General features: G+C 43.6%; 1 pseudogene; it reads right to left on the bottom strand.

Moving 5' to 3' along the window:
• Positions 1-24,814: 24,814 nt before the first annotated feature.
• Positions 24,815-26,973, bottom strand: LOC147692859 (uncharacterized; annotated as a pseudogene).

Here is a 26,973-nt window from a genome sequence, read left to right as displayed (position 1 = left end):
ACCAACGCTTTAGGGGCCGCGGCTGGAGACACCGATGCATCCCCAATCCTTGCGCATCATATCTGGGCACCAAGCCTGCAAGAACACCAGGGCCTCAGTAAGAAACTGGTTCATCAACTCCCCGCACCGTAAGAAACCGACGCATCACTTCCCCTTCCGTAAGGTAGCCATGCAACATTGCCCCTGTATGGCAGTAAGGCATCAACACATCACCTCCCTGAAGGAAGGAACCAACACATCACCTTTCCTGGGCATAAAGAACCAATGCACCTTCCCTGTGACAGTTTTTGTTTGCGAGCATCATGTATCTGAGGTACTTTGTGTGGAAAGTGTAGCATCTGTAATTTGCTTTGAACAGAACTGTTTCTACCTTTTAAAAGTCATATTTTGACTACTGTATTATGGATTTTTGTCACTTTGGTCTTGTTTGGTTTAGATAAAGAATCCTTATCTTTCTAAACTGGTGTGGTGTCCATTTGTAGTTTTCTCATTGCATTACTGTATGTGGGTTTTCTTCCCTAAGTGAATAGTACAGGATTATAATAAGATCTCCAAACGTCCAAATGGGATGCTCAGAGTTTTAAGTTTGTTCTATAGTCCTTCTCATTTTGTGAGTTTATGAGCATAGCCTTGGAGAAAACGGGAAGGCTTAATCCATAGTCCTCATTATTGCGTGTCAGATGGTCTTAATTTTATACCTGGTACCAACTTAGAAGTGAAAGCAACTTCCAGAGTTTTCCCCACACAGATGGTTGAAATTTCCTGCCTCCCCACTTGATATTGGATCACAAAAGGCTAGTATGAAGTTTGTCGTGTGTGTGCTGAAATGGTTGCTTTGATGTATCAGGGGGGCTGTGCATGGTTCTGCCACCTCATCCCCCCAGGACTGACGATCCTTCTAACAACCAATCCCCTTAACTTGTGGCTGTCTAGAAGGAATGCACCAAGGCCAACAACACCTATTAATGTGACCCTGGAAACAGGTTGCAGGCACCAAATGGTTAGGACAAGAAAATCTTAACTTTGAAAAAGTGGCATTTTCAGAATTTTGACTTAAAATCCAACTTTACCAATAAAAAGTGTTTTAAATTACATTTCCATAGATGCCAAACATGATATTTCTACCTGTTCCCAAACAAAATGTAACATTTATTACCTGTAATAAGGTAACCTAATATTATCCTATGGCAGAGGTAGGCATCACAGTAGTGAAAAATGAATTTGTTCATTTTTCACTATCAGGACATGTAACATTTTAAAGTACATGCCCAACTTCTTAAATCCATGCCTCTTACCTGGTGGAGAGAAGGACTCCACCAGAACCAAGTGACCCCAAAGGCTATCTGGCTTGCCTCCTGCTCTGAAATCTCAAGGACATCAAAGACTTCATTAAATTCTGCTTCAGCTGCTGGACTCTGTCAATTGTAAGAAATGACCTGTCAAGAGGTATCAATTCAGTCCTGGGCCTTTCAAGAGTGATGTTGCAGATGTTTTCTGACAAAATCCATGCATTCCCTGCTTTGCACTATTTGGAACAGGTGCATTCGCTTTTGACACCAATGCAGTACCACTTCAGAGACTCCACAGAATCGATAGTGCAGCTCAAAGGTGATGCAGCACCTTCGTTGTAAGGGTTTAAATTACAGCACTGGACCAGACTGCGAGGCTTGACGATGATGCAGTGTCCTCATTGTAAGGCGTTTGACTGTGTGACTTGGAACCAACACAGTTGCTCCTCGACATCGACACATCATCCGTAAACGTACTGTTTTCAGGGGGGCCAGCGTGGCTTTTGTATCTGACCATGCTCCATAGTGGTCGACTTGACTTTTCAGATTCCACCTGACCCTGCGTGTCCTCATGTGACCCCTAAGCACTATTGACTTTTAAGCACTGGAATTCAATTGAATCTTTAAACATTTATAACTCCAATTCTACTGATTGGATTTTTCTTGTTTTGTTCATTAAATTAAGCTCTATTTTTCTAAACTGGTGTGTTTATTTTTGTGTTGGGTTTTCACTGTTTTCCTGTAATAAATATTTCACAAATACTTTCCACACTGCTCCTTACGTTAACAATGACTGCTCTGTGCTAAGCTTACAGATGATGAGCACAGGTTAATTTAGAGTGTGTATTAGACTTTCCCTGACTAGAGGGCTGGTTCTTGCATGGACAGGGTGCATAACTCTGCCAACAAGAGGGCCCATTTCTCACATTAAGGATATAAATATATGGCCCAACAGGCAACCATTTCAAAGTTAGTTTTTTATGACTGCCAGGTCTGAGATGCCCCACATTAATTCCCCCAAACCGGTCCTGCATTCTTGCTTCTGGTCCAGGGAGGACCTGGTTTGGCAGTTTGGCCTGGATCATTCCCATGAGGCACAGGGTCAAGACTGATTTGCATATGGCTGGGCCTAAACTGGGGTTGCATGGTGAGCAAAAGAACAATGGATTTAACCCAGATCTCTTGACTGTGGGTGAATTTAAAGTGTATTCAGCATTCTGGCCATCTTTTGTTTGAGTAGCATTTTTTGCCCTAAGTGAGGTGGGTATGCCCAGATGTGGGTCCCTTGCTCACGGTGCCATTGGATTCAAGCTATCCTGGCTAATGGGGGTAACACCCCAAAACCGGTTTGCTTGTTTTTGGTCCAGGGAGAACCTAGTTAGGCAGTTTGGTCCAGACTGTTCCTATGTGGCACTGGGTCAAGACTGATTTTCATATGACTGGTTCTAAACTGGGATGGCACGGTGAGCAAAAAAACAATGGATTTAACCCAGATCTCTTGATTGGGGGTGAATGTATGATATGTTCAGCATTCTGTACATCATTTGTTTGTGTACCACTTTAATCCCTGCCACTTTGTTTATCAAAGAGGATGTCACCTTCCTTTACATTTAATGAATAACAAGAGAATTGGTGCTCCAGAAGACATTAAAACAGAGAAAATTGCATGATGGAAATTACATTCAAAAGAATATATGGATAGTTAAGAAAGCAGATAAAGCCAGGTGGGTGGGCAACAAGAAGGTAAGATGGAGTATCTAAAGTAAGGGAACAATTGTTCTTTTGTCTGGTGGTTAAGATGTGTGCAGATAGGAATTAAACAACGAGGTTGGCACTGAATTAAAGATGTCTCCATTTTTTTGTTTTGATTTGGTAGACGTTATGTGATGTCATACAAACTATGGGTGTCAGTTCAATAATGAGGGTGGAGTCCTAAAAAAAGTATTAGTCACAACCAAATGTGATTTGACTTATTTCTTATTCCAGTTATGGAACATGTTTGCTCCTGAGGTCTTTGGAACCTGTAGACAAAATTGAGTTTAAAGTGCAGACAATATGGTTGTTGATATCTGAGGTCTTGAAAGATGAGGCAAATACACAGTAACATAACCCTAGATGTTTTAACACTAAGGCTATACTTTTGCAGCAAGAGACCAATCGGCCGCTAGGTGTAATGAAGCTTTGAAAGGCAAAACAGACATTTTAGTGTGAAGGGCTGTCTCATGATAGGTTTTCTGGTGCAGCACAGAGCCTATTGCCTGTTTTATGCTCCAGCATTGCATAAACTGAATTTATCTAATCCACTAGTTCTCTGAGCAAGTGCGTTATTTTCAGATAGTACAGCTTGAAACACAGAGCAAATTTTGCCTCTTTCTATTTCTGCTGTACAAAAAGGAGTGGTGATGGACAGAGCATCTGAACCAATCAAACACTCACACCCAGTCAACAGATCTGGGTTTAATCCATCACCGTTCTTTAGCCCACTCTGCCACCCCAGTTCAGACATGGCCATATTCAAATCAGTCTGACCATGTGCCTCATGGGAACAGTCCAGCCCGAACTGCCAAGCGATGCCTTCCCTGGACCGGATTCAAGCTTCCTAGGACCGGTTTCTGGCATTACAGCCGTCTTCAGCCAGGCTTGCTTGAATCCAGTGGCAAAGTGAGCAAGGGACTCACGTCTGAGCATACCCTGCCAACTTATGGCAAACAAAGCGGTACAAAAGGGGGTGGTGATGGACAGAGCATCTGAACCAATCAAACACTCACACCCAGTCAACAGATCTGGGTTTAATCCATCACTGTTCTTTAGCCCACTCTGCCACCTCAGTTCAGACATGGCCATATGCAAATCAGTCTGACCCTGTGTCTCATGGGAACAGTCCAGCCCGAACTGCCAAGCCATGCCTTCCTTGGACCGGATTCTATTTCTATTTGTATTTCTGAGCTGTGCTTTCTGAATATAAACCTCTAACGCCAGGTTATAAGTTTCTTACAAAAAGACACACAGATTGCATAACTACTTGACTTGGCAGTGATTTTAATTAGGCTGGAGTAACCGAGTAATTTCGGTAATTCTTTGAAAATAACGTGATTACGTTTACTCACTTAATTATGAGTAATTATGACCATAAAAACCCTACTGTGTGTGCACATTTAAGGGCTCATTACGATGTTGGGTGGAAAATTTCCGGCCTACACTGACTCGGAATCGGTACCGACCAACTCATGGTCAGCGGCACCGCCACCTCATTATGATGCAAGCGAATACTGTCCAGTCGGATTCCCATTGTTTCCTATGAGAGCTTGTGTTCTGCCAATCAACTGGCCATAACCCAGGCTCCTTTGGGGAAATGGAGTATGCATGTAAAACCCTACACCCTGTCGCAGGCACTCCATGGTGCATGCCACACAGTGCAGGGCTTAGTACCCCCTTGGCCCCCAACCAGAGGCTGCAAAATGAACGAGGCCCTGCCGAGGGCCCCAAATTCACTTTCTGACAGCCTTTTTGTGTTGGTCAGGCTGACACAGAAAGGCTGTGGAAAACTGGCATCGTAATCCTGAGGACGGAAATACTGTCTATAGAGGTGCACGATGCGCTTCTGACCGACTTGAATACGCTGGGAGCTGGTCAAAACTGTGCAGTGTACCTTCTGACTATGAACATCGTAATCGGTCAGTAGGATAGTAAACAAAATGAGTCGCAGAGATTCCGACTGTCAGGAGGAGGCTTTCTGCCCGACATCGTAATGAGCCCCTTAGTGAGCAGCTGCTTGTGCTGCTGTTCGTGATCTGTTGCATTAAATGCATTATCTATTTTGGATGTGAGGGTGCCTTTTCTATTAAGAAACTAGCACTACATTTAAGGAGTACATTTAGGGCTAATCTTATTCTAAGTGTACATCCAAGAGCACAAGCTGCTGCTTTTGCCGCTATTGGTGTTTTGTATTAATTTGTCACTATTTCTTAGTGAAAATAGACCATGGAGTTAATTTTGGATCTGTGGGGCATTTCTGAGCTAAGAACATAGTGTTACTCTTCTTATATTATTCTATGTAATCTAATGGAGTTTTTGGGTAGTTCTACTTGATTATGCTACACAAAAATATATGAGGTACACCCATCCCTAGTAAATACAAGGTCTGTAAATAACACATAACATTAAATAATACTGATTATGAGTTTTCACTCTGTTCCGAGGATATGTGTTTACCTCATTTACTAAATATAGAATGTGTGCTATTTACAGCATGTGATAAATACTGCACTCATAAATAGGACACACACACAAACCATCAGGAAGTGCCCATTCTTAGGCATTGACAGTTCCTGTAGTCACATAATTAAATAGAGCAGAACATCAAAGGACCTCTGGACACAACAAAGCACAGCAGCTCCTCCTTCCTATGTGGAATTGTACAAGCACTCAGACTATGTGGACATTGTACCTTGTTACAAGACAATCAGAAGCCATTGCCATCCTCCTTTATCACTCAGTCATCACAAGCAGAAACCTGCCAAACTCTTCCATCATGGAACGAAGCAATTAAGGGAAGTGCAAGTTTACAGACCATGAGCTGGGCGTCCTTGTCAAGGAGGGATAAGAGATAATGGACTAAAGTAATACTTTCTCAACACATCCACATGATAGTGAGTACATTAAAAACAAGTCCCACACTTTTAAAAGCTAGATCCTTAAGCATGTTACAAAGTACAAGGACCAAAGTATAACAACTGTTGGTAGTTGTCCACCTCAAATGTACCTCAAACTGTGGGAAGAATAAATTACAACCATACTCAGCATATCTACAATGGAAGACCCTTCTTATATATTTTGAGTCCAGATGAATCCAAGATAAGAGACATGAGAATTGTACTGGAAGTGGTTGTTAAAATGTTGGCTTGGCAGAAAACCATCACCATTGTGAATGCTACACATATTCACAGTGATCCATATATTTGGAATCATAGGGGCTAAGAACTATCTAATGTTACTGCTGGCATGTATAGATTGGACTACAGCAATCAGAATGCCCTGCAAAGCTGATGATGAAAGGTTGATTTATCTGCCCAGTACATTGAGGGTGAAGTGACATCACATTATGACTGATGTTGCCACTCGGCAGGATCATGGCATTGTGATTTGATCTAGGGCACCTAACAGAGTAGTTTAGGATATACGGTACTACATCAGCATTTACCCAATAATAGTGTGCTCCATTTTATAGATTTAGGTCTCTTGTTACTGTCTATGTGCGACCACCATGTGTACATGAGGGCAATCAATTGACCTTAGGAAGTCAGAAAACCCTGCTGGAGGTCAAATGCTTCCTCTGCTGACATTGGCAGTGTGGGTACCTAAGAAGAGATGTATATGTTTTCCACTCACTCTCTGCAAAGACTGCAAGGAAATAATTATACTGTTCTAGTAGCACTTGAAGTCTTTGGAACAGGCACTGCTTAGTGCAGGAGTAGGGCTGCAACCAATAAACATGAGTAAGCTTGCAATCCAGAAGTTATAAAGCTTCAATTTAGGCACCATACAAAGCATATTTTCATCATTACAGACACCAAAGAGCCAACATAGGGATCCACTGCCACCTCCCTTCCAGAAAAAGTAGCACTATAAAACATGTATCTACACCTGTGAATGCAGCCTGTGTGTGCGGTTCCAAAACTGCCATTTTGACCTTGCCAAATAAACATTTTAGCAAGCACAAAACACAATGGGGGTAAATGAACTGTCTAGATCTGGTTCAGGCGCTGGACAAAGGCTTTCCCCCCCACCCACAAGCTAGCATGGTCATAAAAGCGGACTCCACAGACATCTCCTCAGTACACTCCTGGACCTGTGGATGATAAAAAGAAGACTGAACCTGCTGTCTGACACCTGAGAAGAACCCAGAAGACTATACATGTTCTTCCTTTCGAGCCCTGGACAAAGAAGTGGGCTCCAAGGATCATAATGCCGACCTCCTGCAATGAGGTACAAGAGGCCTTTCAATTCAACTGTCCAGCTGACCAGTGGCAAGTGGATCTGGACTCGACCCTTGTGTTGGACTCTGCCTGCCTGCCACTGGTGAGTCTCAAAATACCACCCTTGAGGTCCTTGGGGCTTTAGAAGTGCACTTCTGTACTGGATAGGGACTTAATTGACTAGTCAGAAGGTAAAATCTTTGATTAGTATGAAACGGGAAAATGTATCCAATCCGTGCTCCATCGTGGTCCGTATCAAATTGTGTCCATGTCCTGTTCTGCCGTGATCATTTATTATCATAGACACTTTGTGCTTCTTGCTGCTATTTGTACTTTTAAATTGTAAAAAAAAAATTGTAAATTGATACTTGTATAGCGCACTACTCACCCGCAAGGGTCTCAAGGCACTTGTACGAATACCGCTGTGGAACCCATCCTGGCTTTCCCTGTGAGGCGTCCACTCCTGGGCACCCCCAAGGTGGAGGCCAGGCCTCCTTAGCGTTGTGGGGGCCGTTGTGGAGATTAAGAAAGCTATTGCCAAGAGTTGCAGAGTGGGACTCCGTGATTGGAATAGGCACCGAGGCGAGAATTATCAGGTCCGTGGAGTTTTTGAGCCCAAGACCCGCCGAGGCGGGGAATTGAACACTGGTGCCGGGATAGACCTCTGCATCTGGGTCTGCCACTCTAATCACTGAGCCACACTTTTAAAACTTGAATCTCCATTTTCTCTTATTGGAGTTTTGTTATATTGGTGTCAGTTTGCTTATTAACAAGTTCTCTGTTTTTCCAATTCATTTAGGAATTTTTATTGTTTTACATTTCAACGTTATTACTGTTTTAGCACTGCATGATTACTTTACACATAACCTTTAGGTTATGCCACTGCTCTCTGCTATAGCTACGGGGGCTATGTTCAGATTAATTCATTGAAGGTTCACCCTGATTATTTCCTGAGGTGGGTACTTACCCACTAAAAGATTAACCACATTTCTTACAACCATATTATATATTATTGTTACTCATTATTGTAAATTCTTTCCGTACCTTCTAATTGACTCATAACAACCAAACCTAGTATTCTGCTCTTACAATATATTGGCACCCTGCAAAGAATCCAATACAGCTGTTACTGGTTTATAACAATCAGTAAAGTTCATGATATTAGTCGTTTCATTGATAAAGAGAAAATCTGGGCGGACAATGCTAATTTAAGTATTGATATTACAATTTAGAAGCAATACTATTCAAATTCATTCCATATATCTAAAATAAAGATATCTAAAATAAAGAATGATAATTTTCCTTTCCGTAGTGTATTTTAGACTGTGGCACAATTGAAAATGCAGATCTTTGCTTAGTAAATGTCAATAGTGGCAATAGATTATTTCAACACGTTGGTCCAAATTTACTAATACTTGATGTCTGGTATACAACATAAAATTAATGTAACTCGGTGCAAAATGCAGGGGTGGCTCCTCCGTTACAGTGGAGGAGCGTCACCCCCATGCTGAAAGCCAGCGGAGACAAAGGGCAAAAATAAAATGATGATAAAACATTTTTATCATTATTTTGTTTTTTTGGCATGTAGGCTGCGAGCTGAGGGATGGGTTGGCCACCCATACTGACTTTGCAGCACCAGGGAGGAGGGGGGAAGTGGTGGGCATGGCCACGTGTGCATGATGATTAGGCTGGTCCTCGGGGGCCAGCAACTGCTATGCGCACTTAGAAATTCACCATCCGATCTGTGTTGTACGACTGGGTGCAAAAACCAACACAGGCACCCAGTTTATGTCTGAACAACGAACCGTGATGCTCAGACTAATCCTAGCATTCTCAGCATTTGAGCAGCACTGGGATTGAGAGATTGGAGCCTGCACAGTGTGCAGCAGTTCCTGGATGGAAGCGAGGATTGGGAACAAGGCGGCCACCATCAGAGCAGGTAAGTACTATTTAATTTATTTATAATTCTAGGTTGTTTTTGTTTTTGTTGCTTCTCCTCCCCGCTTCGTAATACCAGTGGCCGCTACTGGCATAGTGTTGAATTGGTATTCAATTCTAGAGCTAAATTTGTTTGTGATGGAATGTAACCCTAAAGTAAATTAAAGTAGTACTAAGTGCTCTTTGTATCCAGGGGGCACTCCATGCATGGTACGTGGGCCTTTCCATGTGACCGCCCATGATTTTGACACAAATCTCTATTTACTAGCACTGGTAGAGAGGAATTTCCATGAAAAGATTATGTCTCCTAAAAGCTGATGTGTATTAGGAGAAAAGCTTATTTTCTCCCAAAATGTTTCCACCTTTGCATATGTGTTGTACTGTACAGCACATATACCAACATCGACATTTTGTAAACTATGTCTGAACAGAATATTTTATACTGGAGAAGTACCTGAACAATAAATAACCTATGCTAAACATCATGCACACAACCTTGCACTCTGGTACAAAGGTGTGTGCATGGCAAAATGCAGCCAAAAGTGTGCCAGTGCAGGAAAAGAAAGAAACAATCCCAAAGCTCCGTAGATATGGCCGTGCTGTACTCTCTAACTTTGACACAACGCCGGGCAGCAACTTTGGTATACCATGGGTCTGGTCTGTTTGGCTGGGTTAAATACAAGTCAAAATATCAAAATATGAGGAATCAGACCTAGAGTTACTGATTCCCATCTTAATACATCATTTCTCAGGGATTATCTCATTGTTCTTCCAGTAATCCCTGGTTATTTACAGCCTTGGAAAATGTGGAACTGCCATATTATTACCTTTAGGCGAGTGGAATTAAGGCCTGAAAATCTGCGACAGTCTAAATGGGTTTTTAATTTCAAAACCACTTTAAAAATAGCATACTGTTAGAAATGGGGTCTCTAGTTGACAGAGGTATGCACCCTTTCCAAGTAGGACCACTACTCCGGCCAAGGTAAGTCAGACACACAATCTAAATTAACCTGTGCTCACCCTCTGATAGCAGTCAGGCTTAACTTCAGAGGCAATGTGTATTTGTGAACACCTTAATTATAGCAACCCAATAAAAACACCACATAAACACTCCACACAAGTTGGGAAAAATAGAGAATATCTATCCGATTAAAACAAGACCAAAACGATAAAAATCCAATAAGTAGAACTCATGATATGATTTTTGAAATATTGAATGTAAAACAGTGCTTAGAAGTCATTTGCGGTCAAAAGGTTATGCAATGGAGGGCAGACTAGCTACAGAACCCATGCATGGTCCTCTAAAGCGGTACCTCATATGGAGCAAAGCGTTTATGTTGAGGACACGATGCATCATTTCCGATCCATGCAGTTATGCCACAGCATCGTCATTAAGCCATGCAGGGTTGGCTTTGCATCATTGTTGAGCCTCGCAGTCGGGACCCGCATTGTTGTCAAGGAGCTATGTGTCGAATTTTCTCACACAGTCAGATCGATGCACTGGTTGTTGCAGGAAAAAAAGCTGCAGAACCCACTTCTGAGGCCCAGGACTGCAGGGGGCACCTCAGGCAAGGATAGAACTCACAGATGGCTGAGTCCAGCAGCACCAGCAGAGTTGCAAGACATCTGTTGTCACCCTCAGACTTCAGAAAACAGGAGGTAAGCCGGCAAGCCCTTGGAGAATCTTTGGTTTGAAGATGTAGAGAGCAGGTCCAGTCCCTCTCACTCCCAGGCAAGATCAGCAGGCCTACACAGCAGAGCAGGTAGCAATGTTGCAGCCCATCCTACAGTACCGCAATCAGTAGGCAGCAGGCCAACACAGCAGAGCAAGTAGCAAAGTGTCAGTCCCTCTTACAGCATAGCAGCTCTTCTTCCAGGCAGAATGTCCCTGGTTCCAGCAGAGTTCTGATTTGGTGGTGTCAGGAGTCCAGTACTTATGCCCAAATGAGCCCTCGAAGTGGGGAGACATCAAAAAGACATTTAAAGATAATAAGATCCCTGCCTTTCGTGTCCCGGCTCTAAATACACTACAGGGGTATATGCAGCTCTTTATGTGGGGACAGGCACGGCCCTATTCATGTGCAAGTGTCAGGTCCTTCCTCCGAATCTAGCTTAGGAATTCCCATTAGCCTGGTGATGGCCCATCAGGATGCAGATGTCACACCCCAGGTCCCTTTGAGTGTGTCTATAGCGAATGCACAAAACCCAGCTGGCACCTCAAAGCCAGACTGGATATTGAGAGACAGGAAGAATCACAGAATGGTTAAAGTACTTTCTAAATTTGGAATTTTCAGACTTGCAATTTAAACAACAACTTTACTTAAATATGTGTTTTTAAATTGTGAGTCCAGATACACCAAACTAACATTTTCTATCTGCACCCAATGAGAAATTACACTCCAAAGTGTTTTAAGGAAATCCCTATGTTAACCTATGGGAGGAATAGGTCTTGCAGTTATGAAAAACAAATCTAGCAGTTTTTCACTGTCAGGACATGTACATTTTAAAAGTGTGTGTCCTACTTTTTAAATAATTGGACCCTGCCTATGGGGCTACCTAAGGACTACCCTAGGCATTCCTTACATGTAATAAAAATGATGGTTTGGGCCTAGCAAGTAGGTTAACTTGCCAGGTCGAAATGGCAGTTAAGAACTGCACACTCTGGCTCTGCAGTGGCAGTCTTGAGCCATGTGTGAGGGGCTACTGAATAGGTGGCAAAATAAGGCCTGCGGGCTCACTAATAGCTTTTACTTTATGGGCCCTGGGCACATATAGCCCACTTTACTAGGTAAGTAAACGTAACATGCCAATTGTGGATAAGGCAATGTTACCACATTTAGGGCCCGATGTAGGTCGGTCGGTAACGGCCGAAAATGGTTATTTTCGGCCGTTACCGACCGGTATACCTGAAATGGTATGTAGGGGCTCATTTTTACAGAATCGGTAATTTTACCGATTCGGTAAAATTACCGATTCTGTAAAATACCGAATCGGTATTTTTACCGATTCGGTAATTCTCTGATGTAGGTGGGACTCTTCAGAGTCCCAGGAGCCTTAACGAATCGGTATTTTACCATCAAATCCAATTTGATGGTAAAATACCGATTCAGGTGTGCATGCACATGTGTGCATGCACACCTATGCCATGTGACAGGCAGACCTGCCCTTAGGGCAGGTCTGCCTGCCACATGGCACCCGTGCCTGTTTTGGGGGTGGCAGAGGGTGTCAAAATGACACCCCCTGCACCCTTGTGTGAATCGGTATTTACCGATTCTGTAAATACAGAATCGGTAATGCCCATTCATTCCTATGGGCTTTGAAGCCCATAGGAATGAATGGCCATTACCGATTCTGTATTTACAGAATCGGTAAATACCGATTGTTAAAGATTCGGTATTTGAACATCTGGATATACCTACATATCCACACATTAGATTTACCGATTTTTAATTACCGAATCGGTAAAATTCGGTAATTAAAAATCGGTAAATCTAATTTACCTACATCTGGCCCCTAGAGTACACAGTTAGAACTGGTATGCAGTGGTAAAGTGCCCAAAATCCAAAAGCCAACAAAAATAAAATCAGCAAAAAATGGGAGGAGAGAAAGATTTGGGGTGACCCTTCTGAAAGGGCCATTTCCAACACAAACACAAACAAAGCTTAATATATCGAGGTCACAAACATGCCATTAACATAATCATGTTTGGACTCTGCATGCAGGGTACCAAAACACATCTGAGATCCCATGTTTGGCTTTCATGTTTCAGATTTACACAGCTATCAGTAGAGGATGCAACATTCATAAATACTTAACACTCACCTCCCTCTCTTGTCTTCCCTTGTTGTCCCTTCTAATTTTACTTATCTACAAGATTTATCTTTCACACAAGTGTGCTGGTTGGGTATTATTTAATAAGGTGGTTGTGGTATTTGTATACATGCAATGGAAGCTAATCAAGAATGCTACCTTAGCAGCAAGTAGTCCCTGGTGCTGCACTGCAGGTACCAAAATTAACCCTGTGCGTAGGAATACGCTAAACTCGCGGAGCATGCGTAGTTTGCAAAACTACGCAAATTGCACGTAGCACAGTGCAAAAACACTTAGCGTAGCGGGCATTTTTTGCTTGCTCGCGGTCCTCAACGTCAAGTTGGCGACCACAAGCAAGCAAAATAATATCCCGGCGAGACTTTTTCCTCGTTCGCGATCAGCAACATCAAGTTGCCAATCGCGAGCGTGTAAAATAAACCTCCCGGCGAGATTCTCAGCGCAGGGAGGTTAGGTTTATCATTGCGAGTGGTTACGTATGCTCGCGATGAGAAACTACCAGTTCGCGTTGAAAAAGCTGCTCCTTGATTACAAATCTACTTGAGCGGCAGAAAACGACAGGTTGCACTGTGCAAGAAGCGTCTTGCAATGATTGCACAGTGCGGACAAGCATCCGGCACTGTGCAATCAGTGTGAAAAGCGTTTTGCACAGTGCACTACGCAGTTCGCGTAGCTTGCATAGTGCGAAATGCACTTCGCCTAGCTACGTGTAACGCTGCTACGTTAACTATGCCCAGGGTTAACCACAATCCTATGTCTATTCACTTTGGAAATAAATAGCTTTTATCAGTTCTTATTAAGTACATTCTAAAACATTTTTTCATTGCTATGGTCAAGGGACAAGCTTATTCTAATGGGTTGATGGGAGAGTTTATTGTGAATATCCAATTATTATTGACTCGTTCTTCCCTCCTGGTGTATGCTTATAGTAGAAGTATTTGCATCTCTTTTTTCTAAATGTGTGCATGGATATCGACTGATGAAAGTGCTAGGGGTAGCGGAAGTTACATTTTTGCATTCTTTGGCCCCTAGTGACATCACAAGGCTGCCACATGAGAACCCTCAGAAATCCCTTATTTGCTGCTGGGACACATGCAAGTGGCAAGGAGTGAAAACTACAGAAGGTAAAAGGGCTCGAGTGCTTAGTGACTTTTTGTCTTGTGCTACTTTTTGTCGCCCGAGACCAGAGGTAGCAAAGAGCATCTCAGTAGTTACAGCTTATGTGTACCTACGTATTTTGTATTGCAAGTCAGCCTTGTCCTGGCTCTACCTACATCTTCATTACATCACAGGTTAATATCCTGATTATGAGCCTAAGTGCGCTAGGGCTCATTTATGAGGCTGTGCGTCACTTTTACGCCGCCGGTGCATCACTTTTTGTGACGCACCAGTGGCGTAAAAAATGCGCCTTGCCGTGCCATATTTACAAAGTGACGCATCTAGGTAGATGCGTCACTTTGTAAACCCCTGCGCCACATTATACCTGCGCCAGGTAAAATGTATGCAAGGGGGGCGTATTGACGCAAGGAAGGGTCGTAGAAGTGACGCAGTGAAATCTATGAGATTTCACTGCGTCACTTTTAGGACGCTGTTGCGTCAAAATCTTGCGCCTGCCTCACAGCTGGTGTAAGACTGACGCAGGCCCTTTCACATGGGGCTTGCCCCATGTGAAAGGACGCATTGCTGGAGTTGCGTCACTTTTGTGACACACTCCAGCAATGCGTCACTTTTGAGCTTACAGATACGTCAGAAATACTGACGTATCTGTAACTCCTTGCGACATGATGCGTCATACATTAAATATGACGCATCCGGAATGTCGCAAGGAGTGCGCACTGAGAAGTGACGCATCGCTGCTTTCACGCAGCGATGCGTCATTTCTCATAAATGAGGCCCCCTGTGTTATATCCCCCAGGTGTACCTGATACCGAACACTGGGCCTGATTTTACTGGGAGCAAGAAAGCCCCCTGTAGAATGTTCAGAGGCAAAGACACTGCTGGACCACTTATCCTCCTTCCACGGTCGTGAGAGAGCATGCAAAACTACCCAAGCAGCCCTGCAGCCCGTCTTAGTGCAGGTGGTAACTCTTAGCAGTAAATGCCACAGAAAATGGTACACCTCCATTATTATCCCACAGGTAATCTGGGTCCCACATTTTCTTTCCTAATCTAGGGACTTCAGCTCGTGATGAACGCAGGTTGAAGGGGAGCTACATGCAGAAGCGGGCGATTCGAGCCCTGGTACCCTCCATCCAAACTCCGGGAATCTCGCAACGAGGGCCTACATGGGAGCAGCAGCCGCCGAGTACCATGCTCACAGCCGACGGTGCAATGGTTAACTGGGACGGGCATCACCCTGCTGAATAAGCTGAGCTCATATGTATGTAGCGCGCCACATGCGCAGTTTTCTTATCACGCTCGGATGACAGCAGCTTCCGAGAGCCAGCAGGCATTCCTGCTGACTAGATGTTCAGCAGCGGTCGGAAGACAACATCTATGAGCGGCTGTCAGGTAACATATCATCGGCAATGTCTTTTTCGTGTAAAAAAAGGAGTTTTACAGTTGAGATGTGCCGAGGCAGGAAGGGATTTCTTCTTACTATCAATTTTTTACACAAAAAAAATTGGAGAAAAACTAACACACCGTGTAGACAACAACAACAGCACGCTTATCTTTTGAAATATTATGCACACATTGTTAGTTGGTGGTATATTTCATAGCTTTTTCTTTCACAGTATGGTTTGCTAACTGTGATAACAATTCGTTTTTGTCTAGGTAGTAATAATGGCACATAACGTGTTCAAATGTTCTATGCTTCTGTAAAAACTCACATGACATGCACCTCGAATTCCATCATCAAACCATCTTTCAGCACCTGTTTCTTCATTCATTCATTCATTCATTGTTTCTGACAGCCCCTTGCTATATATTTTTAAAAGCTGCGTTGGCCAAAGTTATACTTGCTTCAGAAACATTGGGGCGTATTACCATACCAACAAGTAGCAATATTTATCGCTGAATAGGATTAGCGACGATTGTTTTATCGCTGCCTATCGCTGGATATGTTAGCGGAGAAAACATGCTATTAGCAACGTTTTTCTCCATTGTGCTAAAATATCCAGCGATAGGGGCGAAATGCGTGAATATCGCTGAGAATACAGCGATATTCACGCATTAGCGATGAAATGCTCTTAGCCATGTTATCCACCTCCTATTGGATAACATGGCTAAGAACTGGTCTGGGCAGGTGTTAGTATTTGGAGATATTCGCGCTTAGCGCGAATATTTCCAACACTACGCCTGCCTTGCTAATAGGCAATAGCGACGTTAGCGACTGCTTTCAGTCGCTAATTGGTTGGGTACGCCCACTTTGCATGTCATTAGCGTTAAACATCGCTGACATGCAAAGCGGGCCCCAAACTGCTTGCTATCGCCTAAAAGCTGTCGCTAACATCAGTTAGCGACAGCTTGCTAATAGGGTGATAGAATTATCGCCGCTTAGCGGCCGAAAACGGCCGCTAAATCGGCGATAATTGCCAATCACCCCCCTTGGTAATATGCCCCATTATTTCCATGTAAGGCATCTAGGTTCTGAGTAACACAGACACGTCACTCAGTATCCATCGGTAAAAAACATCCCGTCATTAATGGCTTCCCATCTATATTTCTATGATATGCTTGACTTTCATAGAAAGCCTCTATCATTTACACCAGATTCTAATTAGTGTAGCTTTCTTCTGGGCTTATAGTTTCTTGAATAAATGAAGATTTTATGATAAAGCCAATACGCAAATGCTCAATTAACATGAACACAGTTGAAACAACATGTACATGACATTCAGTAGTGTGTTTATTAATGACATTTTGTTGTGCCACATTTTCATAAATCATTATATTAGTTTCTGCTCTGATGTTGCACTGTCATCTCACTCTTGCTCTCCCCTCTCCCACGTCAGCCGCTGCACATCTTCTCTACCCTCAGGCTCTTTAGAAGAGAAGAACAGAAAGTTGATGTAATGATTTTTCCTACTGTGCATGTATTGTCAATCAATTAAGAACTTGTAAAGTGTGGCAAGTCACCCGTGGGGGTCTCAAGGCGCTAGAGTTGCTACTTGTTTAGCGGTGATCTGTTCAGATCTTGAGTCCTTTCTGGAATTGATGGAGTGATGGGGTAGTCCTAGGGTGCAGTGGAAGGTCGTTCTAAGCTTTGGCCGCCAGGTGTGAAAGGAGTGTCCGCCGCTGTTGCTTCAGTAGATGTGAGGGGTTCTGCAAGGAAGAGGGAGGCGGACCATAGTTGCTGGTTGGTTGGTGAAAGGTCAAGCTTTTTTAGATGAAGGCTGGTCCTTTGTTGTGCAGGGCTTTGTATGCTTGGGTCAACATCTTAAACTGGCATCTCTAGTGGATCAGGAGCCAGTGTAGCTTCCTGAGGTGGGTTGGGATATGGATACATCTGGGGAGGTTGAGGATGAGTCTGGCCACTGAGCTTTGTATTATCTGTAGTCTCTTTATGATGCATGTGGGGATTTCTACGTAACATTTGTTCCCATAGTCCAGGTTACAAGGGTCTGCGCGACTGTCCTTCTAGTGTTGAATGGTAGCCACTTGAAAATTTTGTGGAGCATGCATAGGGTGTTGAAGTTGGCAGATGGGACTGCATTTACCTGTTTCTTCAAGGAAACCTTGCTGTTCAAGAAGATGCCAAGGTTGCGGGCATGGTCTGTCGAGGCAAGGGATGTGATTAGTTCAGCAAGCCACCATGCTTCATTCCAAGGAAGGGTGTTGTTCCCAAAGATGAGGACTGTGTTTTGTCCATGTTAAGCTTGAGACTGTTTTCCTTCATCCAGTCAACGTGTTCATCATACATCAATGGAAGTTAGCTTCGCTGGTGGATTGCTCTTTTGAAACTGAGAAGATGAGCTGAGTGTCGCTAACATATGGGATGATGTTGAGTCCATGTGATCTGATGGTGCTGGCCAGGGAGGTTCATGTAAATGTTGAAGAGGGTATGGCTGAGAGACGATCCTTGAGAGACACTGCAGATGATATTCCTGGGTTCAGAGGTGAGACTTATTTTCTGGGTTCTTCCAGTGATGTACAAGGCAATTAGTTTGAGGGCATTTCCCTGGATTCCAATGTGGTGGTGTCTGTTGATCAAGATGATATGGGAGATGGTGCCAAAGGTGGCTGACAGGTCTTGGAGGATGAGGGGTGCCATTTTGCCACTGTCCAGGGGGGATCTGATGGAATTGGTGGCTGCAATCAGGGCGGTCTCTGTGCTGTGGTAGACTCAGAATCTGGATTGAGAGAGATCCAGGAGGATGATTCTTTCCAGGTGTTCAGAAAATTGCTGGTTGATTACCTTCTTGAGAAGCTTCGCTGGAATGAGAAGCTGGAAAATGGGCCAGTACTTCTTTGGTTCTGCTGGGCTTTGGATGGTTTCTTCCTTACTTCAGCATGTCTCCAGTCCTCTGGGAAGGAGGCTGAGGTGATAGAGGTGTTCAGGACTTTCTTGAGCTCATCACCAATTATCTTGCTCCGGAGGTTGAAGATGTGGTGGAGCCAATGGTCTGAGGGTGCAATCGAGTGCATGGAGTTCGCGATGGCGATTGTGGCTTAAGTTGTGAGAGGGTCCTAGTGGGTGTTCAGTTATTCAGGGTTTTTTTGTGGGTGTGACCAGGCTGATCCTGTTTGCAGCAGAGGATAAGGGTTTGAAGTTTTCAGGAATGGTAGAGGTCTTGCTGTGGAGGCAGTACACCAGGGTATCATACAGTTTATGGGAGGGGGTGATGCTGTTCTCCGTTGCTGCTGGGTTGAATAAGTCCTTCATGATGGTGAAGAGTTCCTTGTGCTGGCTTCTATGAAGTCTGCTAGCGTCATCTTCTTTGTTTCATTCAGGAGGTGGAGGTAGTGGTTGAGTGCTATTCTGAAGGCGATATGGTCTCTGGTATCTTTTCTGGTGAGGCACTTACTCTCTAATTTCTGGCAGTTGCCTTTAGTGGATTTCAACTCTGTGTTGAACAAACTGGCTCTTCTGGCTGGACCTTGAGATTTATCTGGCTTGGTGGGGGCTATTGCATTGGCACATTTAGTTAGCCAATGGGAGAGGTTCTTCATAGCCTGTTCTGGGTTGGATGTTGTGTCTGGGAGGTATGAGTTACAGGCCTTGTCTCACTCGTCTTCTGATATCTTTTTTCAGTTTCTGCACCTACAGCTGAGACATAAGGTGCCAGTGTTGGTAGGTCTAGAGATGGTGAAGTGAACACTGTAATGGTCTGTCTAGGTGAGCTGGGAGACATGATTATACTCGACTCTGTCGATGGATGTGAAAATGGGGTTGAGTGTGTGTCTTGCAATGTGGGTAGGTTCCATATATCATTGGTGGCTGGAAGAGGTGTGGTTTCTGCGCTTTCATTCTTGTGTAGTCCAGCAGGTGGTATTGCTCGAGGTGGCTAGTTAGCTGTTTGTTGATGCCTTTTTCAATTACTTTTACCGGATAGGGAAGGACAGATATAGGCCAGAAGTTGATCAATTGGATTGAGTCTGGTGAAGGTTGCTTGAGGTGGGGCATTGACTGCTGCATGTTTTCAGGCTTCCGAGAATTTGTGGGCATGCATAACATAAAATTGTAAATGAGTAATAAGTAAATTATGGGGATGTTTTTCAGCTTGGGGTATTAAGTGACAACATAGACAACTCAAGCTTCGATTTCAGTGTCTATTTCATGTCCCTGTGAACGACTCAGTAAAATACATCCCTTTAATTTACTGTTATCCATCGATAATTCTATATGTTATGTTTTATTTTCTAAATCTGATAACTCACTTCTAGGATGTGTCAACTGTTCATAACCCAATCTGTTACCCGCTGTTGCTACTTCATAAAGCTGACAGGGCTCTCTGAGAACCTGTCAGTGCAGCTCTACTTGTCTATCTTGAAAACAGAAAGGATAGCTGGAGGAGGTTGAGAGGAAGGCAAGGAAAGTGCTGGGTGTTGGCCATGGATGGAAGGTAAGGTATCTTTAATTGGTTTTACCTTTGGGATGGGAATACATAACGGAAGTAAATAAAGCAGTACTGCATGTATTCAAGGCCTGAAAATGAAATGCTCCTAGTGGGCCGACAGCACTGATTGTGCCACCCACTGTGGAGCCTTTTAAACATGTCACAGGCCTGCCATTGCAGGTTTAAACTGCTTCTTCCACCTGGCAATTTAAACTTTTTGCAAGGCCCAAACCTTCTTTTATAAGAAATATAGATCACCCCTACGGTAGACCCTACAAAGCCCAGAGGGCAGGATTCACTGCATTTAAAAAGTTGGACATATGCTTTTATGTTTTACATGTCCTGCTAGTGAAAAACTCTTAAATTTGTTTTTCCACTACTGCAAGGCCTGCTTTTCCCATGGGATAACATTGGGTTACCTTATTACGTTTAATAAGCGATAACTTTCAATTGGGAGCAGGTAAGAAAGTCCAGTTTGACCTTTAAAGAATTGCAATTTAAAACCCTCTGTAATAGTTAAAGTCAGGCTGTAAGTCACAATTCTGAAAATGGCAGTTTTATAAAGTTGGCATTTTCCTGTCCTAACCATTTGGTGCCAGTTTTCTGTTGGTTGGTCTTTGTATATCGCTGCCAGTTAGTGAGACAATAGGGAATAGGGGCTGGTAAGATGGGGCATCTCTATCTTGATGGGGGGCAGAGTTGTCACCTACCACACTTGCACATCACAAAGACTCTGCCTAAGCGCACTCACGAAAGGTTTGAGACTAGTCTTGTGTGCCCCAGGCAAGGCGAAGCAGGAAATTCCAAACACCTCGGGCAGTGGGGCTTCCAGAGCCTTCTCCAACTTCAAAGTGGGCACCAGGCATAACTAATGAACACCTCAGACCTGACTCTTCAGTACACCTCTGGACCTGTGGAAGACTCAGAAGAACTGATGTGCTTCTCAGCAAGAAGGACTGCTTCTCTGCCACCCGGCCACCTAGCTGCTCTGCTGCCCTGTTGCTTTAGAGAGGAGGACTAAACCTGCACATTGAACCCAGGACCACAAGAGTGACTTCAAGGGTCAGTGGGTTGGCTTCCTCATCAGAGTCTCAGGGACAGAAAAGGCTCCAACGACCTTGATCCCAGCACCTGAACTCATTCCCCCCATATGGTGCCAACCCAGCCCTGGACCCTTCAAAATGGGCTTGAAAGTACTCTACCAGCCCAACTCTGGTTCTGTGAGCAGAAACAACACAGCGCATCGGAACTGCTGCAGCACGATGCATCACCGACACTGGATGTCACCCCGCAGGCCATAATCTCCTAGGAACTGCTGGTGTTCAATACATACTTACTGCAGGATTCGCATCACAAGCCACCTATGACTTCGCATCGCAGTCCTGCAACTCCCTCGCAATCCCCGCTGCATGTTGCATCCACAATGCAGGCTCTCGCAATTCTCTGCAAACCAAGATTTAAGCCATTTTGTTCAGCAGACCTAACTGGGTCCCAGTATCCAACTCGTGCTCCAATCCGGTTGGCCTAAGCTTGTGACTTTGTCCCGGTGTAGTGTGACCATATAACCACAGTTGGAACTTAGTGCTCCTAAGCACTGTTGTAACTTAAAGCTTTAACATTGTTTATCTCAGGCCCTACTGATGGATTATTGTAGTTTTGGTATCAAATAATGTACTACATTTTACTTTATTTTTCTAAACAGGTGTGGATCTTTCTTGTGTTGTGTTTTCACTTTATCACTGTTTGAAGTGCTGCCTAAAATACTTCACACACTACCTCTGAGTAAAGTCTGACTGCTTCTGTGCCAAGCACCGGTTAATTTGGGGTTTGCTTGTGTTTCACCCTGACAGAGATTGTGGTTTTTGTTTGAGTAAGGTTTCACCCCCCTCAACCTGTCACCCAATTTCCTATAGCAGAAGACTTTGGGAACATCCGAGTCTATTACAGTGTAGTGGTGATATAATCTCTGAATGTATTCTGTGAAAAGTTGTTTTTTTCTGCTTGTTTCTTATTGGTGAAAATCCTGAGAACCATGTACGTGAGTAGTGTATGACATCCTTTGTCTAGACTTAAAGGATGTGATTTCTCAATGCTGGGGGGAACCCCTTTTTCCCTTTCTTAGAAGGCAAATCTATGCTACATTTCCAGTAGAACTTTACAGAGTTATTCAATGTATTCTTTATGATTTGTTCTCTCATTGTATTTATTGATCGATGGCGCAGCTTATACATTTCTGTAAATAAAAATTCGATGAATAAACCTTTAAATTGTAGTCTTTGCCTGTCGTTCCTAATCAGAAATGGTTTTACCTTAAATACTAAAAGCATAAGATTTAACTGAAAGGAGAAACGGATCCAGTGGAAAGCATCAAAGTCCAATAGGGACAACACAGCTCCCTATCCAAGTTGTTGGTGTGTACTGAATCAAATGAGATAAAGCATTGCATGGCAACATCACCAGGAACAGGCCGCTAATGTGAGTTTTAGTTGTAAGTTGTCACCTTCAAAAGATGGCTGTTATTAAGCTATTCTACATGTGCAGTGTCACCTCCATCTAATAGTGATGCAGCATCCAGTTTCTGATAGTGCCACTTATACCTTTCAATGAAACCCAGACATGAAGACCTTCGGCTGATGTCTGTGCTGGCTGCTAATGGATCAAGAGGTTATACATTTGGCCTTTCCAAAGGCTGCCATACAGAACCCAATATGTGGGCGGAATCATGTGGGTGGCAACTTTTGTGCAGTTCGGGCTGGACTGTTACCATGAGGTACAGGGTCAAGACTGATTTGCCTATGGCTGGGTCTAAACTGGGGTGGCATGGTGAGCAAAAGAACAATGGATTTAAACCAGATCTATTGATTGGGGCTGAATGTTTGAATTGCTCTGCACTCCATCCATCATCTGTGTGATTTTTATTTTCTCGCCTTAAGTGAGCGGGGCATGCCCAGACGTGGGTCCCGGACTCACTGTGTCACTGGATTCAAGCTAGACTGGCTGATAAGGGGTGATGCCCCGAAACCGGTCCCAGGATGCTTGTTTACGGTCCAGGGAGGACCTGACTTGGCAGTTCGTGCTGGACTGTTCCCATGAGCCACGGAGTAAAGTGTGATTTGCATATGGCTGTTCTAAACTGGGGTGGCATGGTGAGTGAAAGAACAATGGATTTAACCCAGATCTTTTGACTGGGGGTGAATGTTTGAGTTGCTCTGCATTCCGTCCATCATCTGTGTGACTTTAACCAAATAACACAAGCATTTATTGCGCTTCTTGTTTTTCCAGTACATTAAAGATGACGGCTTCCCAATATGCACAGGAGCCTCTGCAGACTTTGGCCTGGGATAGGAGGCTGGTTGAGCTATTCAAGGATTCCGCCCACTAATGAATATTGCATATGTTAAATGATTTGGTGAAGTCACCTAGGGCCAGATGTAGGTAGGCATTTACCGGTCGGTAACGGCCGAATTCGGCCGTTACCGACCGGTAAATGCAATTTGAAATGTAAGGCCCTGTATTTTACAGAATCGGTAAATTTACCGATCGGTAAATTTACCGATTCTGTAAAATACCGAATCTGTATTTTTTCCGATTCGGTAAAATTGATATGTAGGTGGGACTCTTCTGAGTCCCACAAGCATTAAAGAATCGGTATTTTACCATCAAATACTATTTGATGGTAAAATACCGATTCTGGTGTGCATGCACATGTGTGCATGCACACCTGTGCCATATGACAGGCAGACCTGCCCTTAGGGCAGGTATGCCTGCCACATGGCCCCCGAACCTTTTTTGGGGGTGCTAGAGGGTGTCAAAGTGACACCCCCTGCACCCTTGTCAGAATCGGTATTTACCGATTCGGTAAATACCGACCGGTAATGCCCCATTCATTCCTATGGGCTTCAAAGCCCATAGGAATGAATGGGGCATTACCGATCGGTATTTACCGAATCGGTAAATACAGATATTTACCGATTCGGTAAAAGGAACATCTGGATGTTCCTACATATCCACCCCTCAGATTTACCGGTTTTTAATTACCGAATCGGTAAAATTCGGTAATTAAAAATCGGTAAATCTCATTTACCTACATCTGGCCCTTAGTGACTGAGCTATAAAACGGTACTGTTGCGTTGAATTTGTCATTCATCAGTGGCAGTTTCCTTCAGGAAATCCCTTCATTTTATGTTTACAACTCAGTGTGCAGCTCCTATACGTGATAGACCGATGTGCATTGAAACACAGTGAGGCATGTTTTTACCTACTATGCTCTACTTTTTGCTGTCACGTAACCCTCATTTGAGTAGAACCTTTGACAGTGAGAAAAGTTTTTTTTTAACGGAGAGTATTTATTTTAGTATGAAAAGCCATTTTAAGTGAAATATGAAACAATAGAAGACTGCAGATTATCAAGGGCAGTTTCGGAGACCATGATGCAGGCTTTTCTTTTTGGAAATACAACACAAACAAGAAAAAGGACAATACATGGCTAAGGTAATTTCATATGATCAATGAATATAGGTGTCCACAACAGGACAATTCCAGACATTTACTCCAAACTTATAAATATTTTCTAGAACGAAATATTGTGTTCTCCAACTTGTATTATCATGAAAAATATTCACTTACAAAAATGTCCACTGTCTTCAAAAAAGATTTTAAATAAGAAGAAAGTAGCCGAAATGTTCATGTTGTGATAAATTAGCACCATGAATAGAAGTATAAAAGCACTGCCATGTCAATCTAGGGCTAAATATGTTCTTGGGTCACTGTAAGTTGCATTGAATTATTCTTCCTTCACGACATCTTCAGCACCAGTGTTCTTTTTTTTATCTTGGTGTTCCTGCCAGCATGGGCAACATTGTTTCGAGTTGTAGAATGTGTGGATGGATCATCCTTCCTCCTTATCCTACTTCTAGGTGGAGATCATGTTAAAAATTCTTGTATTAAGTTTTCAAACTGGTTGTTTTTAGAATAATGAGTTGATGTGGTCTGTTTTGTAGATGACTTGCGTACATTAGTTATGGGTACATCTCTCTTAACATGGATCCTGTTCAACATATGGACTGCTCTCTAACTCCTGCAGCGTTGGAAGGCCTGTGACTGCTTGTCCTGGTGGTGGTAAACTTATCTGATGGATGGGTGAATAGGCTGCCCGGATTGTTCAGAATGCTGTGTGTAACATTGGAGTTCTGGACTTTTTGGTTCCGTCCAGAGGTGTCAGGGATAACACCCGAAGACCCCGGAGTTCTACCTGTCTCGGTGCACAAATAAACAGAAACACGGGCTTCTCGATGGTGGCGTCAAAGACCAAAGGTTTATTACTGCAGGGACACAGAAGTCACAGAAACTACACACGGGCAGTATCTAGGAGCCTGTTCGATTTGTACATAGTGGGTTGCTCCTTAAATACTACATTTTAGGCTTGGGGCAAATTCTTTACATGTTAGTACATTTCTAAACCTTTGTGTCCTAAACAATAAATATTTGGCGTTGCACAGGAATCGTCAACAATATCTGATGTCAAAACATTACGAACGAGGGGTTCCCACTATTCCATCACAATCCCATGTCAACTTTTCATTCAAGAGCCGGACCGCCTCATCGTAAATTTCGTTACCTCCCCCTAATAAAGGCCCAGAAGGAAAGGAGCAGAGCCAGGTGCAGAAGATAGAAAAGCGGATAAGAGATGTTTGTGGGTCGTAAATGGGCAAGGCTACCAGCTTCGGTCGCCTAATCATGATCAGGCCAACGAACACGAGAACCAGTATAGCAGGATTGGCCTCAGGCAGAGGAGGCAGCTTCTGTCGAGTCATGCAGCCATGGCGTGTTCTGTCCTAAGGTGCACGTGTCACAAGCAAGGTGAATCGCCGGCTAAAGCTTACATGTCCTTAAGTGAAAGAGGTCACTGCGTGTCCATTGACTATGTGAGGGCAAGAAATACAAAATGGCTGCCGTAATCTAAGATGGATGCCATGGGTAGATCGGAAATGTGTTCATAACAGGAGTGCTCTTGCTCGTAGCACAGCGTAAACACCAGGATATGCTAAATGGATCATTTGCGGTTCACTGATACCAAAATTATGTATTTACGACAATGTTGAAAACACGGGTTCAAATCGTCACGGAACCTCAACATCTCCTTGCTGCCCCATCCTTCGCTGACGGGATTCGTTTTTTTTCCAGATTACCCCTTTTAGGAAGCAACGCTGGAGGTTCCCACAATCAAACTGTGGGCTCTGCAGTGCATGGGCGTAAATCACACTGGTCCAGGAGGTAATAAAGATCATAATTTTCTACCTGAATTCCACAAAATTCACAAGGAAATATGATATTTCCTTCAGACTGATCAGGTAATGGATCCGACAGAAGTGCAAATCGATTGTTCAAAGGGTCTGATGTCTGTTCAAGGAATGTTCTCAATTGTTCATCATATTCCAGCTGGTGAATTGGAGAATTGCTTCTATTGCTGAATGAATTCAAGACACTTCCGCGGATACAGCCAGTCTTGTGCAAAATGAGATCATGCTCTGGAATGAGTTCTTTGTAGAATTCACAAAGCAGCAGAAAATCATTGGTTGTATGTTCAGTTATATCATTTACTGTAAAAGAAAGATTGGTGAGAAAATGTTATTGGTGGTGTGTTCGTTGAAGGTACTTCGATGGACTGTAAACTTTAGAATAGAATTCTCTCCAGCAGTCTGACTTTTGGTCCACATTATTACTGGAAGAAAACTCATTTTCGAGACTAAGGGTGTCATTAGGATGGCGGATGGACCTGTGTCTGTCCGCCACCCCCGAGGTAGAGGGACCTTCCGCATGGGCAGCGGCGGTCCTACATGCATATTAGGATGTGACCGCCACCCTGGCGGTCACATTCCGTACCTTTAACCTTGCAGCGGGTGCTGCTTGAAGTTGCATTGAATTATTCTTCCTTCACGACAT

The sequence above is a fragment of the Lissotriton vulgaris genome, chromosome 9, assembly GCF_964263255.1.
Source record: "Lissotriton vulgaris chromosome 9, aLisVul1.2, whole genome shotgun sequence".
Taxonomy (NCBI): Eukaryota; Metazoa; Chordata; class Amphibia; order Caudata; family Salamandridae; genus Lissotriton; species Lissotriton vulgaris.
The sequence above is the reverse complement of the archived record's forward strand: the minus strand, read 5'-3'. Positions and strand labels throughout refer to the sequence as shown.